Source organism: Hyaena hyaena, unplaced genomic scaffold (genome assembly GCF_003009895.1).
Source record: "Hyaena hyaena isolate Hyena2069 unplaced genomic scaffold, ASM300989v1 scaffold_837, whole genome shotgun sequence".
In the NCBI taxonomy this organism is placed as follows: Eukaryota; Metazoa; Chordata; class Mammalia; order Carnivora; family Hyaenidae; genus Hyaena; species Hyaena hyaena.
In genome coordinates, this window is record NW_024081470.1 from 229,694 (window position 1) to 237,550 (window position 7,857).

Here is a 7,857-nt window from a genome sequence, read left to right on the forward strand (position 1 = left end):
ACAAGTCTGTTATCTTAGGATGCAGACTGTGTCTGAAAACTGAAACCTCTCTCTTTTTCAGCTGAATGAGACCTTCTGTACTTACTGAGCTCCAAGTGAAGTGTCTTGTTTACACTTCCTAAGTAATCTCTTCTTCCTCTCCATTTTTGTATTCCCAAATCTGCTTTGTTCAAGACATACCTGAAAACTGAAGTCTCTACAGAGGCCTTTGGGAATCTTTCAGCCTAGCATTGTCTATTCATTTTTTTATTCAGAAACCCCCTCTTTTTTTTTTTTTTTTTTTTTTTTACCATAGTGTATAATCACTGGAAACCCCTTAGGAAATCTTTTAATCACTTCATTCTTTTTGCATGGTATATGATAAGGGATTTAAAATAAAGCACTCATCTGAGATCAATACATTATTAAAGATTTTCTCATAAAGTTCACTTAATACAATCTTAGTAATATTCATTACATATGAAGACAAATTTTAACCTTTCCCCATTTAATAAGTAATACATGTGGCTTAATTTCCTTTAAATTTATCAGAAAAATAATGATATGCCTATAATTTAAATTTAAATGGCAATATATATATTACAAAGCTGTAGTCATCAAAACAGTATGGTACTGGCACAAATATACACACACAGATCAACAGTACAGAATAGAAAACCCAGAAATTAACCCACAAATATACAGTCAACTAATCTTCGACAAAGCAGGAAAGAGTATTCAACTAGAAAAGAAGTGTCTTCAACAAATGGTATTGGGAAACTGGACAGCAACATGCAAAAGAAAGAAACTAGACCACTTTCTTACACCAAACACAAAAATAAATTTGAAATGGATTAAAGACCTAAATGTGAGACCTGAAACCATAAAAATCCTAGAAGAGAGCACAGGCAATAATCTTTTTGAAATCATCTGCAGTAACTTTTCTCTATGTCTCTTGAGACAAGAGAAACAAAAGCAAAAACAAACTATTGGGCCTACATCAAAATAAAAAGCTTCTGCACAGCAAGGGAAACAACAACAAAACTAAAAGACAACCTACTGAATGGAAGAACATATTTGCAAATGACACATTTGATAAAGGTTTAGCATTCAAAATATATAAAGAACGTACATACCTCATCACCGAAAAAAAAAAATAACGCAATTAAACAATGAGCAGAAAACATCGACATTCTCCCAAAGACATCCAGATGGGCAACAGACACATGAAAAGATGTCCATCATCACTTACATCAGGGAAATGCAAATGAAAACTTCAATGAGATGCCACCTCACACCTGTCAGAATTGCTGAAATTAACAACACAAGAAATAAAAGGTGGTGGTGAGGATGTGGAACCCTTCTGCACCATGGAAGGAATACAAATTTGTGCAGCCACTCTAGCAAAGAGTACGGAGTTGCCTCAAAAAGTTAAAAATAGAGCTATCCTACAGTCCAGCAACTGCACCACAGAGTATTTACCCAAGAATACAAAAATACAAAATCACAGGGATACATGCATCCCTATGTTTACAGCAGCATTATGTACAATAGCCAAGTCAACATATGGAAGCAACCCAATTGTCCATTTATAGATGAATGGATAAAGAAAATGTGGAATATGATTCAGCCACATAAAAAATAACAAATCTTGCCATTTGCAACAACATGTTAGAGTGTATTATGCTAAGTGAAATAAGTCAGTCAGAGAAATACCATATGATTTCACTCATATGTGGAATTTAAGAAACAAAACAAACAAGCAAAGGGAAAAGAGAGAGAGCCCAAGAAACAGACTCTTAACTATAGAGAATAAACTGATGGTTACCAGAGGGGAAATGGATGGAGGGTTGGGAGAAATAGGGGATGGGGATTAAGGAGTGTACCTGTCATGATGAGCTCTGGGTGAAATATGGAACTGTTGAATCACCGTATCCTATATTTGAAACTGATATAACAATGTAAAAAAATAAAATAATATAAAAAAGAAATACAACCAAAAAAAAAAAAAAAAGCCCAAATACATAATTGGAAGAAACATTCCTGAAATTAAAAGAAAAAAAAAAACCTACATAATAAAAGAACATACCACATGCTTAATATTAGGTGCACCTTAATTGAGGTGCACCTTAGTGGCTCAGTCAGTTAAGTATCAGACTCTTGATTTCGGCTCAGGTGATGTAGCCCTGTGTTGGGCTCTGCAATGACAGAGCATACATAGCGTGGGTTTCTCTCTCTCCCTTTCTCTCTGCCCTTCCCCAGCTTGTGTGCTGCGCTCTCTTCGCTCTCACTCTTGTTCTATCTCTCAAAATAACTAAATAAACACTTTTATTTTTTTTTATGTTTTATTTATTTCTGAGAGACAGAGACAGAGAGAGAGAGAGAGAGAAGCATGAACAGGGGAGGGTCAGAGAGAAAGGGAGACACAGAATCTGAAACAGGCTCCAGGCTCTGAGCTGTCAGCACAGAGTACAACGCAGGGCTCGAACCCATGAACCATCAGATCATGACCTGAGCCCAAGTCGGATGCTTAACCAACTGAGCCACCCAGGCGCCTCATAAATAAACACTTTTAATATGAAAATACTGACCCAGAAAAGCCTATTTCAATATTTATTTTGACAAAAGTCAATGGTCTTTACAGAACAAGAAAAAAATTCAGGAGGTGGGTATTTAGAAACAACAATGAATTATAAACAGAAGGAAATGATGTTATCATTAGACTCTTTGACAGCAATGCTTCATTACAGATCAAAATGGAGTATTAACTTTAAGATAGTCAATGACAAAAATGTTGGCCAAGGAGTGAATATCTCACAGAAATCACTTTCAAGTATAAAGTTCACAACTCTTTTTTTTTTTTTTTTAATTTTTTTTTTTTATGTTTTTATTTATTTCTAGTAGAGAGAGAGAGACAGCGTGAGCAGGGGAGGGTCAGCGAGAGAGGGAGTCACAGACCGAAACAGGCTCCAGGCTCTGAGCTGGCAGTCAGCACAGAGCCCGATGCGGGGCTCGAACCCACGAACCGCGAGATCATGACCTAAGCGAAAGTCGGACGCTCAACCAACTAAGCCACCCAGGCGCCCCTAAAGTTCACAACTCTTAAGTCAGGAAATACTGTTACATGACATCTTACTAAAACTCTATTACAGAATGAGTTTCAGACAACCAAGATAAGTAGAGACAACATAAGGCTTGTGTGAGCATAAAAATAAAAATGGGGCTTAAAGGAGACAGAAGAAGATATGTAGTATACAAGTGCTATATATTCAAATAATGTAGACAAAGTATGAGCATGAAATAGTTTGGGAACATCATTAGCAAAAGAAAAAAAAGTAACTGTTCTGAGTATCTATTTTGTTGGAAGTAGTATTATTACAGTTATTCTGTGTGTAATATGAGATAAAGTAAATGACTAATCAGGAAAAAATAAAGTAATATATACCAGGTTTACTTTACAATCAATCACATATGAACATACACCTTGAGGTTTAACTATACAACATTATGTCAAAAGTAAGCAAACTAATTTTGTGATCAGAGAGTTGGTATGTCTGAATTATATGCTTAAACAACTTTTCTTTGGTAATTTTCTTGGTTTCAGGTTTCTATTTGTGCATACATCTTGACAAATAACCATGCAGTGGCTATGAATAATTTTTATTTTCAGTAAATGAAGAGCCTAAATAGATGGAGAAGACACTGTGTTTTCTAATTTTAGCAACTGATGTGTGACTTAAGAACCCTGATCCACTGGGCTGAGGATCCATGTACCCAGGACAATCTCAAGGTTATTAGCAGAATTTTCATTTTCATGCTCCTTGTTAAAAATTTTATTCCAACATCAATGTTTCGTATGTTTCCTCTCTTCTACCGGAAGTCCATTAAGGTTATGAATTAAACTGTGTATGTATATTACTCTACTTGGGCTACACTAACAAAATACTACAGTCTGGGTGGCTTGAACAACAGAAACTTATTTCTCATGGTTCTGGATGATGATGGGAAGTTCAAGTGCAACATGCCTACTCTGTGCATTCCTAGTGAGAATTCTCCTCTGAGATTACAGACTGCAATCCACTCTGCATGGTGTCCTCACATGAGGAGAAAGAGAACTCTGGTGTCTCTTCCTCTTTTCAAAACGACATCAGTCCTGCCGAATTAGAGCTCCATCCTTATGAGCTCATTGAACTTTTACCAATCCCTTCACAAGCCCTATCTCCACAGTCACATCAAGGGTTAGAACTTCAGCATATGAACTGGGAGAGCACACAGCCCCTAAGTATATGTTTAAGAATAAACTTGAGATGGGGCCCCTGGGGTGGCTGTCAGTTAGGCCTCTGACTCCTGATTTCCACTCAGGTTACAATCTCACAGTCTGGTTCGGGAGATGGAGCTCAGCGTTGGGCTCTGCTCTGACAGTGAGGAGCCTGCTTGGGTGTCTCTCTCTCTCTCTCTCTCTCTCTCTCTCTCTGCCCCTCCCCCATTCGTTCTCGCTCTCTCCCTCTCTCTCTCCAGATAAATCAATATTAAAAAAAAAAAAAGAGTAAACATACTTTAAGTATATAATGCTCAAGGCACCAGACAAGTGAATAAATTCTGAGCCTGACCCTCTGACCTTCCCTAACTACCTGATATGCCCGGGAAGCTTTCAAATCGTTGCACTTGAAAGGGAAAAAAAAGTTCAATTGAGGGGCTGGAGAAAAGTTCCATTTTACAACTCTGGACAAAAGAGCCTGGCCTTGTGGCCTAACAGATGACACAGCCAGAAAACAGCAGGGGCCCCAGGACGGCTCAGTCCCAATGCAGCTCCACACTGCAGCCCATTCCTGTCCAGTTCCTGGAGAACTTCAGCGGCAGTGTGCTGGAGGGCAAACTCAGCATCGAAGCAAACATCACCCCAGCAGAGAGAAGCGAGAAAATGCTCAGAGCAGCATCAGGCTGTAACTGCTTTGGCCAAAAGTCAGAACCTGAGGAGAATCAGCAACCAAAGCCCAAGCTCCAATTCCCAGACCACAATCAGCAGACGCTAAAACCAAGCTTGCAGCCTATACTCTCTCTCTCACTTCTGAAGGCTGAAATCTCCTTTCCCTTCTACCAAACCAGACCAGTGTTCTTCCTGGTTTCAAACAATGAAAACTTAAGCGATTTTTGGTAAATGTAAAAATGATCACCTTTGATAAAGATTTTTACCAAAAAAGTATGATACCATTGCCATGTTGTTGCTGTTTTTTTTAATTTTTAAGTTAATTTTTTCTTTTTTTAATTTTTTCAATCTTTATTTTTCTTTTGAGACAGAGACAGAACTTGAGTGGGGGAGGGGCAGAGAGAGAGGGAATCACAGAATCCGAAGCAGGCTCCAGGCTCTGAGTGGACAGCACAGAGCCCAACATGGGGCTCGAACCCACCGACCATGAGATCATGACCTGAGCAGAAGTCGGCCACCCAACTGACTGAGTCACCCAGGTGCCCCTAAGTTAATTTTCTTAAGTAAACCCCACACCATGCCTGGGAGTTGAAGTCACAACCACGAGATCAAGAGTCACATGCTCTACCCAATGAGCCACCCCCAATGGCGCCGAGGACCAGTCGGCCGAGATCTTCCCCGTCCAGTTCAAGAGGGAGCTGGCCAGGGAGCAGCTGGAGCCGGTGCTCGGCCCAAGGGCGGGCAGGCCCCACGGCCTTGACCCACCTGGAGTACGGCCTGGCGGCAGAGGCCAGGTGGCCCAGAGGAAGGACAAAGGGCCCTATAAGGAGCACTTTCGCTGGGGTAGCCTGCCCAAGGACAAGCCCTGCGGTGGCTTCACGACCTTGGGAAAGAGCCAGACCCCTCTGCTGACGCTGTTCAAAAACACCATCATCAAGAGCGCCCACAAGAAGGGCTAGTGACGCACAGCGGGGCCAGAGGCTTCTCTTCCCAGCAAGTCAACCCCAAGGCCCTCTCTCCCCCGACCCACTCCTGCTACCTCCCAGCCTGGGTGTGCTGCTCGCTCAGGCAGTGATAACCCCAGACAGTCAGCCTCTGAAAGCTGTCTGTGGTTAGGAAATAAAACCTTTCAAGTTTCACATCTGACTCTGACTTTGAATGTCCATTGGGTGAATGAAATAAAAATACACAATCCATCAAAAAAATGTATATATATATTGGAGAGACAGTGGTTGTCATGTGGCAGTACATTTTATAGGTCACAGAAAAAAAATCTGAACCTTAGAATCTGTGAAAAATGATATGATCTAATGATCTTAAATGCTAATTAACCAAGACAACAAATTTCTTATTTCTAGGATTGGACCAGATATCTAATCACCTTGCAGGAGTCTTCAGTTTTGAGAATGTTATACAACTTTCCCTAAGGTTTAGAGGTTTCAAAAATGATTATTGTGAGGCAATCCGATAGCCACTGGAAAAAAGGCAAAGCAGGAAAAAGCATGTTAAGTTGACCACATTCACAGAAAACAATGCTAGGATATGCTAAATGTCCTTAGCACCTTGCCTCCAAGAATTTTATCATGCCAATATCCATTATAGCCTATTCTGCTACAACAAAACATATGCATTCCTAAAAATCTCTATGCTATGCAAATTGTGCAATAAAGACCGTAGGGTTTATGGGGAGCATGTGGTTAGGGGTAAAACACTCCAAAAGGATACAAGTAACATTTTTTTTAAAGCAGGATCTTAATAAAAACAGTAGCAATTTTATACATGTTAAATGGTTAAGAAACACATCAAATACAATTTGATGTATGAAACTGGCACGTTATCTCATTAAAAAAAAACCTAGAGTTTGGGGCACCTGGATGGCTCAGTCAGTTGAGTGTCTGACTTCAGTTCAGGTCATGATCTCACCTCTCGTGGGTTGGAGCCCCGCACTGGGCTCTGTGCTGACAGCCTGGAGCCTGGAGCCTGCTTTGGATTCTGTGTCTCCTTCTCTCTTTGCCCCTCCCCCACTCATGCTCTGTCTCTCTCTCTCTCTCTCTCTTAAAAATAAATAAACATTTTAAAAATTAAAAATAGAAACCTGAGTGTGCATTTAGAATTGGGTGCAGAAAGAGATGCATCTTGTGGGTTGCTCTCAGGCATGGTACAAGGGTGATCTGCTATCAACCAGAAAGCTGTAACACCAAATGTGGATATAGGTGAGGCTCATAATGCACAAGACAATTAAGGCTAGAGATGACTGGGATGTGCACACATGTGCATTTTGGGTAGTCCTTAGTGGTTTCAGCTAGCTGCACTTTCCTGTATTCATGTAATGTTTCTCTAGAAAGAAATGTCACAAAAGCAAACCATTTGCTTTATGTTTGTTCTCTAATATATTAGTTACTTTGAGATAAATTCTCATTTTCAAAACAAGTGTTATAGCAGAACTGACTCTACTGAGAGTTGATTAAACTTGTAAAAGAAATGAAGACTAAAATTCAGAGATCAGAAATCAAGAATGATTTAAGGATCATCTATTCTAATTCGAGTCCTCATATTACAGATAATATTAAGATATTAGTATCTTGTTAGAATTTTTTCTTTAAAAAATCCATCCTTTTTTAGTTTTTATTAATGAAGTATACTTGACATACAACGTATTAGTTTCATGTGTACAATATAGTGATCAGGCAATATATGCAACTCATGCAAACTCAATATGGTAAGTATAATTACCATCTGTCACCATACAAAGTTATTATAATATTATTAATTTTATTCCCTAAGCTGTACTTTTCATCTCCATGACTTACTTATAACTGGAAGTGTATACCTCTTAACACCCTTCACCTATTTTGTCCATTCCCCAATCCTACTTCTCTCTGGCAACTACCAGTTTGTTCTCTGTATTTATGAGTCTCTTTCTGTTGTGTGTGCGTGTGTGTTTTGTAGTA

General features: G+C 39.4%; 1 pseudogene; it reads left to right on the forward strand.

Moving 5' to 3' along the window:
- The first annotated feature begins 4,735 nt into the window (after positions 1–4,735).
- Positions 4,736–5,865, forward strand: LOC120222102 (annotated as a pseudogene).
- Positions 5,866–7,857: the final 1,992 nt, after the last annotated feature.